Source organism: Brassica napus, chromosome C3, assembly GCF_020379485.1.
Source record: "Brassica napus cultivar Da-Ae chromosome C3, Da-Ae, whole genome shotgun sequence".
Lineage (NCBI taxonomy): Eukaryota > Viridiplantae > Streptophyta > Magnoliopsida > Brassicales > Brassicaceae > Brassica > Brassica napus.
In genome coordinates this window covers 61,485,974-61,510,467 of record NC_063446.1, presented here as the reverse complement: position 1 = coordinate 61,510,467, position 24,494 = coordinate 61,485,974, and the positions used below count along the sequence as shown (strand labels likewise).

The 24,494-nt window shown below is 37.3% G+C and overlaps 1 pseudogene; it reads right to left on the bottom strand.

Annotated features, from left to right (window-relative positions):
• Positions 1 to 12: 12 nt before the first annotated feature.
• On the bottom strand, positions 13 to 24,260 carry LOC125583214 (annotated as a pseudogene).
• Positions 24,261 to 24,494: the final 234 nt, after the last annotated feature.

Here is a 24,494-nt window from a genome sequence, read left to right as displayed (position 1 = left end):
GATATCTTAATTTTAGTCAGTTAACGCTTTGAATGGAGAGTAACAAACCTCCTTGTAAACAAAAGGCATGACAACAACAGAACCAGAAACTAATGAGAATAAGTCAAGGTTTCAGCTAATCTGACAATGGTTTCGCCTTCAGCTTGTCAAATCCTGAAGGAGACTTTGTACTTGGTAGCGACGTCTCTCGAGTCTACTTCCATTCTTCATATACAGGAAATTAGGAATAGGTTACTCTTACCCCAAGAACATCTTCATCAGCATTCATTACCAGAGAGAGAGATATCTACTGAAACGTTCTTCCAAGTAAAACACCACTAGATATAATAGCACCAAACCACTTGTTGGACACAAACCTGTGGAAAAATCAAAAACCAGATCCCAAGACAAAAGAAGGAAGCCGAAGTTGTTAACATACTTTCTACTGCATTCAAAACGAGATGAGAAATCTTCGGTCCCTATTTGCCATCCTAGTTGTCCTGAAGCAGCGCCCAGTGATGCGTAAATATTGCCACCCTTAGTCATTAGAACGAGATGGAGTTAAATATCACAAAAGATTCCTTGTAAAGTTCATGGAGTGCGGATGATGTGCCAAATCCAGTTAGCCTCAGCTTTGTATAATCACCAAATCTAAGAGCTGTTGACAATAGTATCATAAATAGTATCATAAATAGTATCATAAACAATGGTCCAGCAGACTGGTTCTAAGCTTCCTTTAACTGCAGCCCATCCTAATAGTGCTCCCCAGTTTATGGTGAAACCTAAAAATGCTTGAGGCTAAAATAACAATAACAGAAAACTATCAGAAAAAAAAGACAAAGAAGAAAGCATAGTATTACAGCTTCATCTCTTCAAACACCGGTGACCGGCGCGTGGTGGTTCCGTTAGCGCCACCGCGGGTCAAGTTTTCTTAGTTTCCTTTTCTTTTTTGTAGATCTGTGTGTTAGGGTTGGTGATTAGCTGAATCTGGATCTGTTTAGGGTGATGACTCCAAAAGGTTGTGTCACTGCGAAATCTCGTCGAGAAGCAGCGGTAGGGAAGGTGGAGACAGTCTGTGTGGTTGATTTGTGTGGAGGTCTCTGCAGATTTGGAGTTTCAGATCCTTTGCGGCTTGACCCGGGTTGGAGATTCGCTTGAATCGGGTAGAGTAATGGTCTTTGCGGTGGCTTAGGGCGTGTGGGTTGAGTCTGGCGCCGGCGAAGCCATTAAGTCTGACGGTTCTGAAGCTCTCATGTTTGTGTCCCGTGCTCTAGATTGTAGTGTCTTGTGTGTTCAGTTTGGTTTATGGTGTGTCGGTATGGTCGTTTGTTGTGTTTGGTTTGTCTAGAGTGGTATGGTTTGGAAACGGAATTAGCGTATGTGGTGGTCGTATCTCCTTTTTGGTCGCTCAGTTCAAGGTTTGGTTATTGCTATGTGTGGAGTTTAACACTTGATTTAGCAGACTTTATTTTAGAGTTCATGGGTGCAGTGATTGCTTGCCGTGTGGTGTGGTTTTTCATCTGGGAGTATATCCCGAGAATTTTAGTTGGCAAGGCTTCGTCTTTGTGGGGTTTTGGTTGGGATTCTATCTAGGATTAAGCGGACGTATATGAGTGCGTCGCATCTGTATCCAAAGGTTGTGTTGATCGAATGGCGGTCCCTCTTGTTGGGTTATGAAGGTTTAGGTTCTTGGACGTTATCGTTTGGCGGGCGTAAGCAGCCGCGGTAAGTCATGGTGTAGTTATAAGAAGTGGATGTTATCGTGTGGCGGACTATAGGCAGCAACTATATTTCCCCGATCATTGGCTTGTGCTTGATTCTAAAGTCTGTTGAATTGTTTTGTTTAATGCTCGTGTGTTGTTACTAGTCATATGAGTTTATTTGCGGTTTTAGTTGTCAGTAAGTCACCCTGCGTGGGTTTTAGATGCCGCCTTCATATGGGCTTTTACTTCTGGGGCTTTCTTGTTATGCCGCCAGCTTGTGTATCAAAACGAGTATTTCACTTTTAATGAATTTTACCATACGGGAAAAAAAAAACATAGTATTAAACATTGAAAAGCATTTTTACCCAATGTGTAAACCTCGTCATAAGTGGGTAGGAGAAGTTTAGTAACAAAGATAAGGCTCCTAATACACGGCTGCAGAATATAAGGCTAGAGTTCATTAAGCACAAAACTAATTTAGCCAAGGCATGACATTATCCCTTACAGAACTTGATTACATGTGGTTTGGTTACTGGTGAGTGATTTGTGTTTGTGAATTTAAACAAACACTTGCATATGAACCAAACAAACCTGTAGTTGTTAAGTTGGAGAAGAATCCCTAACAATAAAAGCAACTGTAGCCCAAGAAACCGAATCCCTTGAAATGGTGTCAAAAGACCACTCGCTAGAGGTCTTAGTCTTGTACGTTCAACCTGATCAGAAAGCAATCTCTCAGGCACCATATAAGAAAACACATATTCTACCTTCATTTGCATCTAATATCTAAAGTATTTTTATCTTCTGGACAAAGTAATCAGCACGTGCAGAAAAACTATTACCAAAGTTACTAGAATTGCTTGATCGATTGATGACACACAGTATCATAGCACTTCCAGATGTGAAAGCAGAAACACTTTTCCCGCCATCGCCATATTGTTTTTAAACGAGCATACTAAAGGGATATAAATTTGACATATCATTATACCGCAAAACAAACTAACCTTTCTATCAATGTCCCGATCAAACAGATCATTTATAGTACAAGCAGCACCTCTAAGTACTAGTGCTTTGCAACCGAATAAATATTAGCATAGGAAAGTATGTATTCTTATATTCATTTAAGGTAGTATAGTTATGTGCCTCTAACTGCTCCTTTGTACAAAGTATACTATATAACAAGGTAGAGACCCACGCTTTGCGTGGGGTGAGATTTTACTGACAATAATATAATGTGATTTACATTTTTTTGGGGATAGTTTGTATAAAGTTGGATTATGCATTAGTTTGTACAGGGCTAGGTAAAAAAAAAGAATCCAAAATTCTAAAACCAAATCTGATCTAAAATATAGTATCGAATCCGATCTGAAATTGGTTAAATATCCGAACGGATTTAAAATTTTCTTATTTAGAAAACTGAAACCGATCCAAACGAAAGAATTTCGGTGTCCGAATGTATCTGAAATAGATTTCTATACTTAAATTAATTAATTATTTTATATTTAATATATAAAAATATCTAAATATATAAGATATTTTGAGGTTGTCCAAAATATTTGAAAGTATATACAAATAGTCAAAATTAAATAGCTAAATAAGCAAACAATACTCGAAACACTAAAATTACTTGAAATATCTAATCGATTATCTATCCAAATATTCAAGCTAAGCCAATTTATATGTTAAATTTAGGTATTTCAGCATACATTGTCCAAATTTATATGTAATATATTATTTTTACTTCTATTTTTCGAAATTTTAAAGTATATATAAATTTTAAATTTAAAAATAAGTTAAACGGGTTATCCGAACCCGCACTGAACCCGAAAAAAGTCGAACCAAACCGAACCAAAATTTACAAATACCCAAATGTGACTGAAATTTTAATCTCGAAAATTTGAAACCCGAATAGATATGAACCAAACTTGAATGGATACCCGAACGGTTAAAACATAAATAGAGAATACACTCATGTATTTTGTAATATTGACCTTATTCCGACAAATTGTGAAATGGTATTCACTAATAGAGAACTAAACAGTTCAAATGATCTTAGAATTGGTTTAATGTTCTTCATATACTAAAGTCGATAACGCCAAAGAGATATATAGTATGTTCTAAACTCTTGAGGTGGACAAAATAAATGGCTTAGTGTTCTTCTCTGTTTACAATGGTGCTTTTATTCTATATAAACTTTTATGTAGTCACTTCTTACCGTTTGCGTTCATAGTTTGAATACAAATTATGAAATGGTATTCACTATAATTGGTGAAAATGTTAGGAAAATAATCAATTTTATTTTATTTTTTTGGTTCATAATTTTATATAACATTATAAATTAATTAGTTACATGTTATATTAAATTAAGAATATTATAGGTTTATGGATAAATGTAAAATTCTCATGTTTTGTATCAAAATGTTGGGCTAGAAAAATCTATGGACCAGGACTTGGTCTTTAACTATGTCAATTGGTTAACAAAATTACTTATAAAATGACATATGCAATATTGACGTAAGGAATATGCATTAATAATAATGCCGAAATTTATGCAACCATTATCCTAATTGATGCAAGTACTATATTCTAACTTGTAGTTTTACGGCAAATGTAATATGCATTAAATGTTATTGTAATTTTAAATGAGCCGTATTAAATTGTTTACATGAAGAAAAAAATGTATAATAGGGACCAATGAAAATGGGAGATCTTGCTCCTTAATATGTTTATTATGGTGTTCCATCACAGAAATGTTTACAGCTTCGGTCTAGTGATGCTAGAGGTAGCTACAGGGAAAAGGCATGTCGGATGATGTTCACAGACCCTCCCCCCCTCCGCCCCTCTCATCTCAGATCGCTTCAGTACGATGGATCAAGGGGGCGTGAAAACGGCAGTTACACTCTTTCACTGTCTTACTTTGGCCCCTCTCTTGTCTGTATCTTGCTGGCGCGGAAGCTACCGCAACTAAAAGAAAATGAATGAAGGAAGAAGGCATTAGAAAGACTACCGAGGCATTCCGGGCCGACTACCTCTTCCCCAACCTTCCGAGGAACGCCTACCTTCAATCATTCCTATATGCCTTTTTGAATAGATCTTTCTGCTACTTCTGTTTGTTGTTCTAGCTGCCTAATCATTAATGAAGGGGCCCGCCTCACCACTCCATTTCCCCTCATCAACTAATTAATGAGAGCTTCCCCTTGTTATGGAAGTACCAAACTCACCATGACAAGGGCTGCAACTGAACCTTCGGAACAGCCTTTCTTCTGGGGCGAAATGAGAAAAGCACTATTTAATGACTAGGAGCGGGGAGCCCGTTGCGCGTAGCGGGCGGATGTAGCCGGCAAGAGCTTCTCTGAAAAGACCTGTTCTCTTATCGCTTTGAACATTCTCCTGGGTTCCTAGCCCAAAGAAAAAGATAGCTTTCCCCGTTCTGACCGGTGCATCCAGAGCAGAGCAACCTCCCCTCTCAGATTTTTCTATGTAAATATCCTAGTAATTAAAGGGTTATTAGCTTAGTTGGCTGAGGAGGGCTGTAAGCTCGCCACGTCATCAATAGTGGCAAAATTGTTATTAATCAACTAAAGTAAGGTTAGTTATTCAAAATGCTTCTTGATTAATAAGTAAGGGATGATAAAAGTATTAGAAAATGCTTTTTGATTAATAAGTAAGGGATGATATCAATATAATGAGACCAATCATGGTTTGGATTAAATCTAATCAAACATGGTATCAGAGCTTGTGCTCTAATAGCCGCCTCCTAAACCTCTCGTTATTATTTCTGCTCTCTTTACTGTTCATCATCTTCTTCCTCTGTTTCTAACTCTCTCTCTCCTCTGGTTCTAAACATCTCTTCCCTCTCTCACTTCTCAAACTCTACGTTTCTTCTTCCTGTGTTTCTTCTTTTCATAAGTTACAAACGTAACGATGGCGGCACAACCAACTCAAATCCCCGACCGTAATAAAGCCATCATATGCTAATAATAAAGCCATCATTTCCAACTTGGAAGGCTTCCAGGATCAGCAGCCAACGCAATAGACCTAATACAAAACTGGTGGAAATTCAGAATTTTGAACTGTTTACTTAATTCTGGAACAAGATCCACAATTAAAATGGATCATATATGGTTCTTTTATTCATATTATTTAATTTATAATTTATTATTTTATAGGATTAGGCTCTATTTTATATAACGTCTTAAACCTATTTTTTATGTTAATTCAGTTGTTAATTGTTAAAATAAAATAAATATTTCTAGAAGAGGTTTCTATACAAACTTGTAATAAACACACAAAAAATAATTCAAATTTTCGAAGTCTCCCCTTCAGTTAATACGACACACAGTTTTCTTTTTCTCCTGATTGAATTGAATCTCAAAAGTGAAATGTATTCTAATCTACAGTATCTAATAAACTTACCACATATAAGACCAAGCAAACAACCAAGTTCTAATGGGTTTATCCAATCGAGCAAGTTTAGCATAACCTCTAGCTTCTTCTGGCAAATACAAATCTATCCAAGAAGCTTCCTTAACAACAGCACCACTCTTCTCTTTGCCATCATCCTTCTTAGGTTTTACCTCAATAACCGAAGATATTCCAGCAATTAATCTGTCAATGTCATTACAGGCAGCACCAAGAGAGTCCTCTTGTTGCCGTTCCCTTCCTTTACTCCATACTTTGTAGTTATGATTTCGTTGAGGATACTTAGGTAAAGGATGTAATGCGTAGTAAAAGATGATTTCAGTAACCCTCGTGACAGTCCAGAAAATATACCATCTCTGAGAAAAAGTTTTGCCTGCAGAAAAAAAGACATAATAGGTTTCAAACTGCTTACGGTCGAAAGTCAACGTCTCAAAAAAAAAAAACACATTAGCTTAATCATCCTTATAGCATCTAAGAAGAGTTTTTTTTTTTTGAACACACTAAAAAAGTTTTTATATTAATATAATTTATTTATAATTAAATTATAAAATGAGTGAAAAAACAATCAGTAAAAGAGAAAATGTCAAGAATCTCTTAGATATTTATTTGGGTCTCTCGTACAAAAACCTCTTTTCACTTTCTCTCCATCATTTTTCTACCCCTCGCCTCTTTCTTTTGTTTTATACATTATTATAATCTTAAGAGATTCATCAATATATTCTTGAAAGCTAACTTTTCAAGAATCTATAATGTTCATGGGGATACTAATCACTCCATAGGTCAGTCGTCAGATCAAGAAAGTCAAGCGACGAATCTCAAGAGCTTGATTTGGCTTGGTTAGAGATAATTGACAATCACTACAAGAAAACAACATGGATACTGAGGGAAAAAATCGTCGGAATTTCGTCGGAATAACGTTATTCCGACGACATACCGACGAAACAAGTCGTCGGAAATAATTCCTCGGAATTTCTTCTTTCCTCGGAATATCCGACGGAATTCCGAGGAAACACATTTCCGAGGAAATTCCGAGGAGCACCAGTTTGTCGGAAATCTCCTCGGAATATACCGAAGGAGTACTTCGTCGGGATATACATCGATCGATGTGTTTTTGGACATATACCCATCGATCGATCCGTTTATAAAAACACGTTCGGAATATACCGAGGGACACCTTTCCTCGGAATATTCCGAGGAACATGTCCCTCGGTATATTCCGAGGAACATCTGCCTCGGTATATTCCGAGGAATATCTCCCTCGGTATATTCCGAGGAACCTGTCCCTCGGTATAGCCCGAACGTTTTTTAAAAAACGCATCGATCGATGCGTTTTTGAACAAAAACGCATCGATCGATCAAGTGAAAAATATAATTAATTTCCTCGGAATGTAAAAAATATTAATTTTTTTAAAAAATAAAATTTCTGAAATTTAAATTCGAAAATATGAAATTAAAATTAAATTAAAATCATATTAATTAATATTCAAAGTTTCACAAATAAAAATAAAACATTCCGAGTTTTTGGGAAAAAAAAAATAATCTACGGGTCTGGCACGTCCGGGAACACCTCGTTCGGGTACATCCTCTGCATCATCTCCATCATTTGCTGGTTCAGCCTCCTCTGTGCCTCATAGCCCGCCTGTTGAGCCGCCATCTGGGTCTCCAACAAAGATATACGATCATCTTTGTCCTTCAACTGAGCCGTAAGTACTTCTGGATCAACAAAGGGCGGTGGTGCAGAAGAAGGGGGAACCGACCGGGTGCGACGACCCAAACCGACCAAACGTCCCTTTTCTTTGGAACCGACTGAATAGAAAATAGCCAAATTTACAAATTTAAACCAAAAAATAAATGAATTGAACTTTAAAAAAAAAAGAACTTACGGATTCAACGATTTCGTTGATTCGACACCGAGACAAGTTGGTCGAAGCCGTCGAAGCGTCATCCTCGGTTTGAAGCTGAGACACTTCGTCTACCACCTGAGTTTGGACCAGGTCGACCACGTCCCTCACAAGACCGTCATCAATCTGGCCGGTCTTCTTGTTGGTATACGCCCTCCTCATTAGGGCGAGATCATCAACCGGCTCGCCATCATTTTCTTCCGCCTTGAAAAAAAACATAAATTAAAGAAACATTAGAAATTAGAAGAAATGCACAATAAATTAAAATTCTGAAACTCAAATAATTGAAGAAAAAACATTTGAACTTACCATGCGATCTCCCAGAGTGGCAATAGATTGAGCACCCAAGTTATGCTTGTAGATGCCCTTCCCTTTACGGTCGCTCCTGCGGTTGGTGGAGTTGGTGGAAGAAGTTTCTTTCGTCTCTTCCTTATCCCAATGCGCACACAACTCCTTCCAGACCGTGTCGTTCATCGACTTTGGTACCTTTTAATATAAAAAAAAAAGTTTTATTAAATTTAAAAATAGTTTAATAAATTAAAAAATTGTTTAATAAATTAAATCGAACCTTATTGATTTCCCACTTTTTCTTCCACTCGTGGATCTGCTTCCCATAGTTGTCCATAACTTTATGGACGAAGTGGTGATAGATAAAGAGCGTCTCATCGGAATTCCAGTTGAACTCTTGCTGAAAAAAAAACACAATTAGTAAAAAATTAATATTAAAGATTAAAAATATAAGTTAAAAATTAGAATACTTACCGCAAACTGACGAAACCACAGAACCTGCTTTCGGTAGGGAAGTGAGTGAAAGTCGGATGTCCCTTGTCGAGGGCCGAGTACATCATACGGTTGATCCATGCGCTGATCCCGTTCCCGGATCGGTTGAACCTAATAAAAAGAACAAACGGTTAATAATGAATCAAAATTTAAAGAAAAAAAAATGTTTAATTACCATGTTTGACCATGTCCATGTGGATACGGAGTGAGATACGGAAGATGGTCACGACCGGGCTGTTGAACCAAATCCGCAACACTCATCACTCCTGGAGGACCCGGAGGAGGAGGAGCGGGTGCAGCAGCGGGAGCGAGAGGAGCAGGAGCGGGTGCAGCAGAGGGAGATGTATGGTAGGAGCTGTGGGGCGAAGGGGAATCCTGAAAATGGGTGGAATCCCGAGACTGGCTCCCCGTACCACCACGACCACGACGCTGTCGAGGCCGGATCTGATCATCATGAGACCTGTAAATTAAAAAAATATATTTAATAAATACAGAAATATATAAATTATTTTTTTTTTTTAAAGTCTCAAATAATTTAATCACAAAAAAATATTTATAGATATTAAAAATATTTAATAAATATATAAAAATAGTTCTAATAAAAAAAATAGTTTTAATAAATAAAAAATAGTTCAATAATTACAAAAAATAGTTTTAATAATATATATATATATTAAAAATATTTTTAAATCCCAAATAATAGTTTTTAATCAAAAAAAAAGTTGTATAGATATTAAAAAATGTTTTGTAAAATCCAAAAAATCGAATTTATATACAAAAATTTTTTGTAAAATCCAAAAAATCGAATTTATATAGAAAAATCGTTTTGTAAAATACAAAAATCGATTTTATATACTAAAATCGATTTTCTAAATACAAAAAAATAAAAAAATAATAAAAATTTTTAAATCAATTCAACAAAACAAATTATTCAACTAAATCACAATTCTAAACCTATTATACAACCAAAAATCACAATCCTAACCAATCACCTTAACAAAAATCTATCAAAACTCCACAAAAACCTAACAAATAGAATCTAAGAGAGTGGGATAGGGTCCTTACATGATTTGTGTAAGAAAAGGGGGAGATCGCCGGAGATATCGTCGGATTTCAGGGGGAAATCGCCGGAAAAAAAGAGAGGAATCGCGCAGAGGAAGAAGAGAGAAATGGGGAAGAAGAAGTGGCTCGTGGTTATAAAACCTAGGGTCCGACGGACATTTTCCGTCGGAATTCCGTCGGAATTTAAATTTCAATTTTCGCGAAATATTTGCCCGGTAAAATGAAAATATATGCCGAGGAAATTCCGACGGATAGTAAAGTATCCGTCGGAATTTCCTCGGAATATTCCGAGGAAATACCGAGGAACAGTGTTTGGGGTTTCAAAACATCAATTTTTTTGGGGTTTTTCATTTGTTATACAATTGTAATGTATACCATTGAGGATTCTTTGTATAGATTAGCATAAACCATGAAATAACAAATTTCAAAACTAATTGAAAGTATTCCCTATACCATTCATTAAAACGTATAAGTGTTTCTCTTATGTTGTGGGATTTCGTTCATACAATCGGAAAAGTGTTAATTAAGGGGTAAGGAACAAATTTTAGACTTCATAAGTAACGTAAGACACTTAATAAGGGTTATGTAGGTGTTATTCAAACCGCAAAACGTTTTTTTCGGTTTACAACCCCTATTTCCTCGGAATTTCCTCAGACTATTCCGAGGAAACCCTTGTCTTCCTCGCAATTCCGTCGGAATATTCCGAGGAAATTCCGAGGAACTAGTGTTTGGGGTTTCAATCTTGTATGTTTTTTTATAAACACATCGATCGATGCGTTTGTTTAGAAAAACCCATCGATCGATCACCAGATGGACGAAAGCCGTAAGAATGTGATCGATCGATTGGATTGAACAATCGATCGATGGAACAAATCTGAAGCCTTCCTCGGAATATCCTCGGAAAATCTTGTATGTTTTTTATAAACGCATCGATCGATGCGTTTGTTTAGAAAAACGCATCGATCGATCACCAGATGGACGAAAGCCGTAAGAATGTGATCGATCGATTGGATTGAACAATCGATCGATGGAACAAATCTGAAGCCTTCCTCGGAATATCCTCGGAAAATCTTGTATGTTTTTATAAACGCATCGATCGATGCGTTTGTTTAGAAAAACGCATCGATCGATCACCAGATGGACGAAAGCCGTAAGAATGTGATCGATCGATTGGATTGAACAATCGATCGATGGAACAAAATCTGAAGCCTTCCTCGGAATATCCTCGGAAAATCTTGTATGTTTTTTTATAAACGCATCGATCGATGCGTTTGTTTAGAAAAACGCATCGATCGATCACCAGATGGACGAAAGCCGTAAGAATGTGATCGATCGATTGGATTGAACAATCGATCGATGGAACAAAATCTGAAGCCTTCCTCGGAATATCCTCGGAAAATCTTGTATGTTTTTTTATAAACGCATCGATCGATGCGTTTATGTGGAAAAACGCATCGATCGATGGGTGTGCGAACAGAATTATAAGGCAAAACCCGACCTTTTTGGATCTAAACCTCAGAACTCTCATCCCCTCCGATTTCCCCTATAATTCGCCCCCCCCCTTTTTCTCTCTCTATAATCATCCGATTTGAACAATTTTGGGCTCTATTCCCCTTGATTTTTCGAGCTCTACCTGATTCCTACACTCGTTTTCACCCTAAGACAGGTATACTCCGCGAATCTCCACATTCTGAAATCGTGTTCTTGAGCAATTTTTTGGGTTTTGTGTATTTCTTATTTCCGTGTTGATTCCTTGATCAAATATGCATGAAACAGATGTTTAAACATGGAATAGAACACAATTGTCTGTGATCAACGAGTTTGTAACAGGATTTGAGATGATTTACGGATTGACAATTTTTTTGAATTTGGTTTTTTTTTATCACAACTCGATTTCGCTTTTCATTTTCATGTTGCTTTGAGTTCTTAATTGATTATAACCATGTTGAGAGCAATGATTCTATTTTGTAGAGAATGAAGCGCACAAAAATGTCAGCAAAGAAGAACCCACAAGAAGAGGGTTCGTCTCATCTGGAGAAGCAAAGGCCAAAGAAGTGGGATAAGTCTGATACCACCCACTACAACAACATGAAGAAGGTAGCCGTTCCGGCTACACAACTAGCATGTCCTGAGACGATGACAATATTGGGAATCCAAGCAGACATTGAAGGACTGTTCCAGAACATGGGTCTAGGCCAACTATGCAACCTCAACGAACCCACTTATCCGGAGTTGGTACGCCAGTTCATAGCATCCGCATACGTCACCCGTCCCGATGATAGGCATCAGGAAGGTTTTCTGGCATTCGTAGTGCAGAAAGTATACTATGAGGTAACTTTCACAGACCTCTGCGGACTATTTGGATTGAGTGCAGGGGAGAGGACATCTGGTCTTTATTGGACTTCAGAGCTGTTGAACTTCTGGGAAACGATTGGCACAGGGGTTTATAGATCTTCTCAGGCAAAGGAGTCACTTATCCGGAGCCCAGTACTGAGATATGCCACACGCCTCATTGGCTCATTGCTATACGGGACAACCACAGCCGCATCAGTCACGCAATGGGAGTTGTGCCTCCTGTACCAAGGTGTGAGGCATTTGCTACCGGCATTTGGAAACTCTACATTCCCACCTGCTACTGCCTTCAACATGGGAGCGGTGCTGGCCGCAAACTTAGCAGGATACAAGGGGAAAGTAACCAAAAAAAGAGCAATGCATGTGGATTTGGTGCAGTGATTACTCGGATCCTTAGACATGTGGGTGTAGACTGCAAGAACCAGGAGGTAGCACTGGACAGATCGAACAACATTGCTTGGAACTACCTGGATGTCATTTCTCTAGTAAGTAAGGAGTTCATAGCTGGTCCCCACTCGAGGATCCATCGGGATGGTCCTTACGTCTACGTATTCCAGGACCGAGCGAAGAAAACACTCTACTGCCACCTACCTCAGATCGGTCTCACTTCTCTACTTTCAGAGGCTGCAGTTGAGTTCCTACCCCCTGCTACCGCACTAGTAGACAAGCCATCCTTCTTCACGCCAAAATATCAGACCAAAGGCAAGGGCGTGGTTGATGAAGAAGGAGAAGATGAGGCTGCACAAGCCATTCCAGATGATTCACAACCCCATCAGCTACTCCCATCAGACTCCAGCCAGTACAAGCTGCAAGAGCTTCCACCGAACGCCACTTCGCGCCAGCAACAACATTGGAGAGATCAGAGCATAAAGACAAACAACGACATGCTACACAAGATCTGGGCTGCCATTTCACGTATCAGGCCGTGTCGTTGCCAAAAGGATGATGTAGTTCATCGGGACAACTCTCCATCCACCTCTGGTTCGGGTTCGAGTGGTACACACAGGGTAAGAAAGAGGTCCAAGAGACCCAACGATGCAGGAACATCTGGAGCAGGAGACGAGGAGTAGGAGCTATCACCATCTATTTTATTTTCTTTTCTATTCTAACGTTTTATGGTCTTATTTTCTGTTAATTTTGAACTGAGTTTTTTTTTGGTTTCTTAATTATGAGTTCGTATTTCTTTTACATGGTTTCTTCGTTTTATTTGGTTGTGTTCTGAGTAGTTTTAATTCGTATTCAGCTTTGCCTTGCTAGATAAACCAAATAACTATTATCCGAGGAAAGAGGTTATATCAAGTGTTCCTCGGAATTTCCTCGGTATTTCTTTAAAAAAAAAAAATAAGTTCAATGGTAGTCTGTTTCCGAGTCATCATCACCAGATGAATCTGAATCTGGATCTTGGTGAAACTCTCCAATCACTGGTTCATCCTCTACGTGAACGACGGCTTCCTCTCCAAAGTCGGTTAAATCGACTACAAGGCCAACTCCAGCTAAATCTTCTGCTGCACTTAAGTTGCCGGATGTGCTTGGTTGTAGTGGGTCTTCCAGCTCAGAACTTCCCTGAACTCGGCCTCTCGGGTTGAGTCTTGTAACAGTAACCCATGGATCATCTCTGTTCCTTACCCGGGGGTACTTGATATAACAAACCTGTAACATTTAGAAAAATTATAAATTAATACACATGATGATGAATCATTCTGAATAATTAACATTTAATTACCTGATCGGCCTGAGAAGCAAGAATGAAAGGATCATAATATTGCAGCTTTCGCCTCGAATTTACTGATGTAACACCAAATGCATCTGTTCTCACACCTCGATCTGGGGTGTTGTCGTGCCAATCACAATAGAAAACAGTACAGCGCAATCCAACCATGCCCAAATACTTGATTTCCAAAATCTCATGTATGTGTCCGTAGTATACATCATCTCCTGATGCAGAACAAACGCCAGCATCATAAGTCGTACTCGAACGTCTCCTCTTCTGAGTTGTGAATGCATATCCTCGAGTACAAAATCTCGGATATGACTTCACAACAAAGTTTGGTCCAACGACCATCTCACGTATCCAATCGTCAAATGTTTCACCTCTGGCCAAACCAGCAGACACCTATTAATAGCACATATATATATATTATATCAATAAATGTGAATTAGTATAAATATGTGATAAAATATATTTTAATTTGTTTAAAGCACTCACATAAGTAAACATCCATCCAGTAAATTCTCTCTGCTTCATTTCTTCTAGTTCGTCCTCTGTGGCGTATCTATACTCGAACCGCTTTTCTGCCATGAAAATCCTGTATATGATGACAATAATGTAATTAATTAAGATTTAAATTTCAACTTGTTAAAATAAAAATTTGTAAGCTCATTTATTTACCTCTCATATTGAAGAACGTCTTCGCAGTTGGTGAGCAAATATGTTTGCAAATGACTGCGCTCCTGCTCAGTAAGTCGACGGTCCTTTGGTTTTCCGCTAAGTCGTCCAACGTCTGTGAAAATGTCTGGAACCGTAACATGATATGTTGCCCGTTCGCCTCTATCATCATGCCGAGCAGGTCTTCTGTTTTTGGTCTGAACTTCTGCTGGAAAGTAGTACTCGGCAAAGTTTGAAGTTTCTTCATTGATCATCTGTGCGACTATAGAACCTTCCACCCTACTTAAATTTTTCACCATCTTCTTCAAATGGAACATATACCGCTCATACAGATACATCCATCTATACTGCACAGGACCACCAAGTTCCAATTCTCTTGCCAGGTGAATAACAAGATGCTCCATAACATCAAAAAATGAGGGAGGAAATATCTTCTCAAGGTTGCACTGAATCACGGCTATGTTAGTCTTCAAATTTTCAATACCTTCAAGAGTCACTGATCTCGTGCATAAATCGCGGAAGAAACCACTTATCCCTGCAATTGCTTCATGAACATTTCGTGGTAATAGTTCCTTGAAGGCGAACGGAAGGAGGCGCTGCATCATTACATGGCAATCGTGGCTTTTCAAGCCAGTAAACTTTCCTTCCTTTCTGTCGATACAGTTACGCAAATTTGATGCGTAACCGTCTGGAAATTCCACATCGTTTGAAATCCAATCAAAGAACGCATCTTTTCCCGCTGCATCAAGTCGGTATATGGGAAAAGGAGCCCTACCATTCTCATCAACATGAAGTTCTGAACGAGCACATATATCGACTAAATCCAGTCTTGACTTCAAATTATCCTTTGTTTTACCTTGAACATTAAGGATCGTGTTCATGAGATTGTCAAAAAAGTTCTTCTCAATATGCATGACATCTAAATTATGCCTTAGCAGATGATCCTCCCAGTATGGCAGATCCCAGAAAATACTTTTTTTGTGCCAGTTATGTAGTTCTCCAACAGCATCTACCGGAAAACGCTCATGTCCACCGACTTCTGGCGTCCTTTCTGCACCAAAATCTCTTAGTTGTATCTTCAAATCTTTCCCACAAATTTCCGGAGGTGGACTGTCAAACACCCTCTTGTTCTTCGTAAACAAATTCCTACTCCTACGATATGGATGATCAGGTGGTAGGAATCTCCTGTGACAGTCAAACCAACACGTTTTCCTTCCGTGTTTTAGTTGGAAAGCATCAGTGTTATCTTGACAATATGGACATGATAGCCTTCCATGCGTTGTCCATCCAGACAACATACCATATGCTGGAAAATCACTTATTGTCCACATTAGTACTGCCCGCATTTGAAAGTTTTCTTTACACGAAACATCGTATGTTTCAGCACCTTGAGCCCATAGTTGTTGCAACTCATATATTAGTGGCTGAAGAAACACATCAAGTGATCTCTTAGGATGCTCTGGTCCGGGAACGAGAATCGAGAGAAACAAAAACTCTCGTCGCAAGCACAAGTTTGGGGGGAGGTTGTATGGTGTAAGAATGACGGGCCATAGAGAATACTGTCTTCCACTCTTGCCAAACGGACTGAAACCATCAGTACATAATCCAAGGTAGACATTTCTTCTCTCATACGCAAAGTCGGGATACTTTGATTGGAAATGCTTCCACGCTTTTGCATCTGAAGGATGTCTGATCTCACCATCTGTTGAGTGCTCCGCATGCCATCTCATTGGTTGCGCTGTGCGTTCAGACAGATACAACCTCTGCAACCTTTCCGTCAAAGGTAAATACCACATCCTTTTATATGGCACTGGAACTCTTCCACTCGTATCTTTATAACGAGGCTTTCCACAAAATTTGCATGTAACCCGCTGTTCATCCGCCCTCCAATAAATCATGCAGTTGTCGCTGCATACATCTATTACCTGATACGATAAACCAAGACCAGCTACGAGTTTCTGAACCTCGTAGTATGAACCAGGAGCTACATTATCCTCGGGTAGAATACCTTTTACAAAATCAGCAATCGCATCCACACAGTCTTCAGCCAAATTATAATCTGTTTTAATGCCCATCAATCTTGTAGCAGATGATAAAGCTGAATGACCATCTCTGCAACCTTCGTACAATGGTTGCTTTCCAGCATCCAACATATCATAAAATCTCCTAGCTTCTGCATTGGGTAAATCTTCCCCTCTAAAATGATCATTTACCATCTGCTCAGTACCTACACCATAATCTACATCCGTTCTAATTGGTTCTTCTAATCTAACCGCTGGCTGAGGTTCGCTAGTACTACCATGTTCATAATCAGTTTCCCCATGATGATACCAAATTTTGTAACTTCGTGTAAACCCACTCAAATATAGATGAGTCCAAACATCCCACTCTTTAATAACCTTTCTATTTTTACAATTAGAGCAAGGACATCTTAACATACCTGTTTTTGCTTCCGGTTGTCGGTGAACTAACCCCATGAATTCGGTTATACCTCGTTGGTATTCTTCCGTAAGCAATCTCGTGTTCGGATCCAAATGAGGTCGATCGATCCAAGAACGGAAATAATTTGAAGAAGACATATTTTTTATGAATCAAATTCGTGTGTAAATAGAGTAAGAGGGAGGATGAAGATATGGAGTGAATGAAGAGGAAGAGGAGTGCTTGTTTATATAGTTTAAATCCTGCCGACATACCGAGGAAATTCCGACGGAATTCCGACGGAAAAGGCTAGTTCGTCGGAATTTCCTCGGAATTTTGTAAAATCCCCCAACAGCTCTCCAACGGCTATAATATTTCCTCGGAATTCATCGGTTTTTTCCGAGGAACACATTGTTCCTCGGAATTTCCTCGGAATATTCCGACGGACTGAGGTTTCCTCGGAATTCCGTCGGTATATTCTGAGGAAATTCCGAGGAACCCCAATTTTGTGTTTCCTCGGAATTTCCTCGGAAATTCCTCGGTATATTCCGAGGATTTCATTTTCCGTCGGAATGTCCGTCAGAATACCGCTGTTTTCTTGTAGTGAATGTCTTAAACAATGACAGGCAAAAACTAACACTAGATTCAACACAAACTCAACAAGAAGATGAAGAAGAAGAATGGGAGTGGAAAGTGTCGGGATTTATTAGGTCTAGGTCCAATTGTTTGATTAGTACCATATCTTTTACTTTGGGTTTCAGGCAAGTTCGCATGGTTTTATTTTTGGTTTTCTTTCCAAAAATGTCTCGTACTAATTAGAGTTGGACATCTATTTTTATATTTGACTTTCCTTTGTCTAATTTTTAATATGGGACTTTGTTTGATATCACACTTTCTCCTCCTCAAACTAAAGACCACAGTCATCTCGTGTGTTTCTTTTCTTTGAGAATGCGTCTCCCACAACATTTCGGTCTTTTGAGAATGTCATCACAGGTTCCATGATCTTGACTTATTTCCGCCGAACCTCCTTTTTTCTTACTTGAAGGGTCCGCTTCCTACTCGAAGGGTAGTAAGGTCTTCTTGCAGATCTTCGTCAACCTAGTGCTCTGATACCAATGTTGAGATTTATTTAAATTCATGTTCAACTCTATATTGTTTGATTAGTACGATATTGTTCACTTTGGACCTTAGACAATCCTGCACGGTTTTACTTTTGGTTTTCTTTCCAAAACATTTAATACTAATTAGAGCTAAAAATCTCTTTATATATTAGACTTTCCTTTGTTTAATTTACAATGTGATACGGGTTTAAATGGTAACCAAGGGAATGAAAAGGAACACTACGTTCCTTAACGTTCCTCAAAAATGTTACCATTCATGAGGAATATTTTTTTCCTCTTCATTCCTTTTCATTCCTTTTTTTTGTAGAGAATTATAATGCAAATGTGTTCCTTGTTAATTTTGATAAGGAACTCTCATTCTTCATCATTCCCAAAATTTTATTTCTATTCATTATTTTCCTATTCATTCCTAATGTTCCTCGATGGTTACCAGTCACACATTTGTTTGATATCACACATAAAGCTTACCAGCATAAAGCCTACCGGCTAACAACAACTCTGGTGTGAAATATTACCTTGGATCTAGACTTGTTTAGGAACTAGGATAGTTCATTATTGGGCACATTCCGTATTTAGTCTGATCCGACACAAAACAAATGTTAGTAAAATTTAGTCCCATGTTTCACGGCTCACTAATCTCATCCTCTCCAAATCTGATCTGGCGATGCATTAATAAGGGGAGAAAATTATTGGCCATACTTTCTCGGTTCTCCATGCTGTTGCTGTTTGGGTCTATGGAAAATAATCGAAAATAAAAATGATTATATTCAAGGGAGCACATGTTATTGGGAACGACTAGGCGCGTTCGGGTCAGATTTTTAAGATTTCGGTTCTTTTTTATAATACTTCATAGGTCCCATTCTAGTAAATTTACAAGTACGGATCGGGTTCGGATATAACACATATCGGATTCATGTCGGTTTTGTATCACATCATAGAACCCATAAAATAACCATATATCATTCGGATTCAGGTTATATCGGATCGGTTCGAATATACCCGAAATAAAATCTAAAATTTAAAAGCAAAACATAAGAAATATATACTTATGAATATATAATTAAGTATTTAAAGTAGTTATTTAAATTTTAAATACTTATTGTTAGATACCATATCAAAATAAATATGAAATTGAATATTTGAAGTATATATTCATGTTTCATATAATTATATTGTATATTAGTTTGGACATTCGGAACGGTTTCTTCGGATATCTTTTCGGATGTTTTGGTTTTTTCGATTTTTCGGATTACCCGTTCGGGTTCAATTAATAACACTTCGGGTTCGGATATGTTTTATACCACCTCACAAGATCCATTCGGATATTTTTTACATTTTGGACCGGGTATGGTTCGGATTTTTTGGTTCGAGTTCGGATTATAGATTTTATGCCCAGGCTTAGGAACGACAAGTTGTGTCGACAATATATATATATATATATATTAATTATCCGCCTAAACCGGAAAATGGTTAATGGTCGACAATATAATAGCGATATACTCTAGTTTGGTACTATTTTTTAATGTTATATACTTATATCGGTGGTGAACAAAAAATAATAATACTTATATCGATGTAGACATTCACCATCGTTGAGATATTGCATGTACTAGCTAGCTAGACGAATTCAATTGAGTGACGACACTGAATACAAGCTTGGTGAACAATCAAATAATATATGAAAAACCAAAGAAGAAATGCAGGAATGTTAACCAAGATAGAAGAGAGATGCAGACGGGATTTGCATCGTTTAACATGTTTTACCATATTTTAAAAATCTCTTAATCCAGCGGTTATACTACATCATTTTCACAAAAATAAATGTTTTGGATCATTTTTATTATTTAATAATAATTATCTTTAAAAGTTTCTAAAAATTATTTGAATCTGTTAAATTACTATTGTTTTAACTTTATTAAAAACTGATAATCACAAAAATTATTTATTATACAAATTAGCCTACTTTCTAACTAAAGTAAATGTTTCATAGCGCACAACTAGATATCTACTGATCTATGTATTTTATATGTGAAAATTGTAAACACTGGAAACTAGGTGTTTTGTCCACACATGCGGGCATAATCATTTAACCATCATCAATAAGTTATTCTTTATGCTTTCAAAAAATTTAAAACGAACAAAGTATCTGTCTTTTCTTGCATTAACATTTTTGGAAACTTTTCGCATGTTATAAATATTTTATATACTATAATTGTAGATAATAAATAAATCTTATAAGTAAAATTTTCAAATCATTGAATAATTCCTTTTCTATTATACAACATTTATTTTTATTTAATTAATATTTAATTATGCATTTTCTTGTTTATTAAGTTTTTAAACTTTTATGATTGGAACATATTTTCGGATAATAACACAGATTATATATGATTTATCTTTTATTTTAAAATATATTTTATGCTTTTAGCCAATTTATATTATATTAATTTATAATAAATTCTAAAATCTAATAAATAATTTCTATATATATTTTAAAAATATATATTAAAAAGTGGAGTGTTCAAGTTGGCATACCTCCGAATCTCGATCTATACTATTAAGAAACTCACTTTCAAAAAAATATTGAATCTAACATCCAATTAACTGAATCTTACAATAGTGAAATTCCAAAACCAAAAGTAATACTTATAAAAAATCCTGTGAAGAAGATAAATAACCTGATTTGCTGCATGGTTTCCTAAACCCACGAGAAAACTGTGCATGTACAATTTTTATGTTTTCATGTAATGGTACACAATAAAAAACGTTGGACTCTTTAGCTTCAACAAAACAAACTCACAAATTTAATATGGCAATGATTGTTTCTAAGCGCTCAATCATCAAAGATGTTACAAAATGAGATTTTAAGGCGTATAATAATTAAGAACTTAGCTACTCACAACATAATGATAATTATCAAAACCAGTTATAGTATTCATAATATAATATTAATCACTAAAATCATAAACTAAATATAAGATAAACATAATTATAAATTATCAGTAGATACTGTTAATATCAATAGTTAACATATATTATTTATATAAAATATTTATTATTAACTAAATATCATAAATATCATGATAAGTATATATAAATTAAAATAAAAATAAAAATAATAATATAATTAAACTAATTACTTATCCTAAAATCGTAGAGAAGATGATAAGTCAATAAATTATTTTCAATAATTATATTAGTTAAACTAATGGCTTATTCTAAAATCATGGAGAAGATGATAAATAAGCAAATTTACTTCTCAAATACTATGACTTATCCTAAAATCATGGAGAATATGACAAGTAAGCAAATTTACTTCTTAAATAATACTCTCTCTGTTCCTAAAAGATAGACTTTTTAGTATTTTCACACATATTAAGAAAACACATTAAACTACCATAATAAATGTATCGTTTTCTGTAATTTTCAATTTTCAATAACTTTTAACCAATAGTAATTCAATAAAGATAATTAATTTTCTTGAAGTTTACAATTTTTTCATAGAAAACACAAAAAATACATCTTTCTGAAACAAACGTTTTTTCTAGAAAGTCTATTATTAAGGAACGGAGGGAGTAGTATAGATGCATAGAGTGAATGGATGGACATGTAGATGACTCTCAAAAGGAGGAAAAAGAGTGTTGATTAAATCCATTCTGCTAGCTCTTCCGACTTACGTAATGTCTATTTTCCTGCTCCCTTTGGAGATTTGTAAAAACATAGCAAGTGCCATTGCTCAATTCTGGTGGAGTTCGAATCCACCAAAAAGTGGAATACACTGGGCGAAATGGGAAAAAATATGTTTACCAAGAGAGGAAGGTGGCATTGGTTTCCGTATGATCCATGAGTTCAACTTGGCACTATTGGTAAAACAACTATGGAGGCTTGTTCAATTTCCTAATTCTTTGGTTTCCCGAGTTCTGAAAGGAAGATACTATAGATTAAGTTCACCACTTAGAGTGAACTCTGCTAGTAGCCCATCGTATGTGTGGACTAGCATTTCTGCTGCGAGAAAGTTGTTATTACTGGGTATCAAACAAAAGATACATTCAGGTTATGAAGTAAAGGTGTGGGAAGATCCGTGGATTCCAATGACCCCTGCGAGACCAGCTGTCCATGTAGCGCCAATAATACATCCTAATATGAGAGTTAGCGACCTCATTAATCAGGGAACGAAGGAATGGGATGTTAGCCTTTTGGAGAATTATGTCAACCTTGATGACATACCACTTATAAGGAGTTTGGCCATAAGCTCAACTCATCGTCGTGATACATTCTGCTGGAACTACACAAGGAATGGCCAATACACGGTTAAGTCAGGATACTGGGTGGCTCGGAATTTATTAAAGACAGAGGAGGAGAAGGAAGTCTTGGAGCTGAGTGATATCTTGCATATTTCTATTGTGTTATCCATTCACCCATGTGCATTTTGATCATATAGACTATGATTTAGCCATGTTTAGGTTGCATTTTGCATGCATGAGTCTTTATTAGGTATTGGAGTACCACATGGAGTTCTTGGAGACATTTGGGTGCGTTTGGAGCTCAAAAGAGGTGATAAAGGTGATCATTGGACGAGCAGTGCATGGGAGCGACCCTACCGGAGCGATGCCATGAACTCGCTGTGCCCTACCTCTCAGAGCGACCTTACCAGAGCGACAACACGAGGTCGCTCGCCATTTTCGTTTCGGAGCGACCTCCTAGAGCGACAAGGCGAAGTCGCTCCAGCTCCAGAGCGACCTCACCACAGCGACACCCAGAGGTCGCTCGGGTTTGTGTCGAAAACGAGCCGGGAGCGACCTCCCAGAGCGACGTGCCGAGGTCATTGCGCTTCAATTATTTGGTCGAACTTATGATTAATCAAGGGTCTTTTGGTCATTTGTTATGCACGTTTTTACACTTTCTAAACCTATGTTTAAGTACCTTTTGTAAGCCATTGGAGGCTGATTATCTTTTATCTTAAGAAAACCACCAAAAACCTCTTGGAAAGTTCATCTCTTTGATTCAATTGATCATTTTTGTTATTGCAATCCTGTTGTTTTCATATCGATTCTCTGTATTTCTCTACATGAATAATCTGAAATCCAATATGGGTTTAAGAGGAATCATGGAGATTAGTGAGCAATCACCTTTTGAATTCATGGGTTAGAGAGATTAAGGGTGATTAGGTTAGAGCTAAGATGTTTTAGTGTAGATCATTCTTAGTCCTTGCTAATAGAGTATTCATAATGCATCTTCTGAGTTGGTCTCACAAAAGTTGATCTTTAGGCATTTTCCACCCAAAAGGTGTTTGATGAAATGCCTGAGACAACTCTTCTAAGCTTTTAGCATACTTTGCCAAATACATTTGTTGTTAGAGGTGCTAAGATAGCCATTAGACTTGTTAGTAATGATTGCTTTCATATTATTCAACCAAAGACATTTGATGTTTGAAATGTGTTAGTAAATGAACATTCATCTAGACATAGAGCTTGTTTAGAACTGTGTCTAAACTTAAGGTTGATAGTTTGATTGATCGTTTGCCATCCTTAGTTCGAAACTTGATCACCCAAGGTCTAATCCCTATGCCCATGAGTTCTCTTTTCCCTTAGTCAAGAAAGTTACTTCATTTATCGCTTTTATTATTCTGCAACTGCATTAGCATTAATCATTAGTTTAAAAATCTTTTAAATCACCGGTTGCACTTAGATTGAGTGAGTACTTGCATTCTCAGTGCTTTGAAATCCCTTAGAATTGGTTCGACAATCTTTTATACTACATCATTTGTCTTAGGAACCTTGAAAACTCTTAACATAAAATTGGCACCGTTGCCAAATTTTGAGTAGATTTGAACATTGAGATTTAGTCACTTGCTTGAGACTAAGTCATTTTTTTTTCTCTTGTTACTGATTCTCCTTCTTCACCTCCCTTTTACTTTCAGGTGTATGAACTTGAGGAGCAGGGGTCCATCAAACCTAGTTCCCAGAGTTGCAGACATCAGAGCTTTAGAGAAAGAGTGTGCTAGAAAGAGAAGAGAAGAAGAGCAATAGGCTCACTTGCAGAGATTGGATATTGATATGGGAGACCAACCACAAGATGATGCGAACGCCAATGGAGCCAACAACGTTCCACAACACCCACAGCGAGCAGCTCGACCCATTGGCACTTATGACCGCCCCAACATTCATGGTCATAGACTGGGAATCCGAGCACCGGCTATGGCAGCTAACAACTTTGAGATCAAATCAGGACTCCTCAACGTGATCGAGAACAACAAGTATCATGGTTGGCTCTAGAGGACCCATTTGATTACTTGGACAGGTTCGACAGCTACTGTGGGTTGTCAAAAACCAATGGTGTGTCCGAGGATGCCTTAAAGCTCAAGCTATTACCT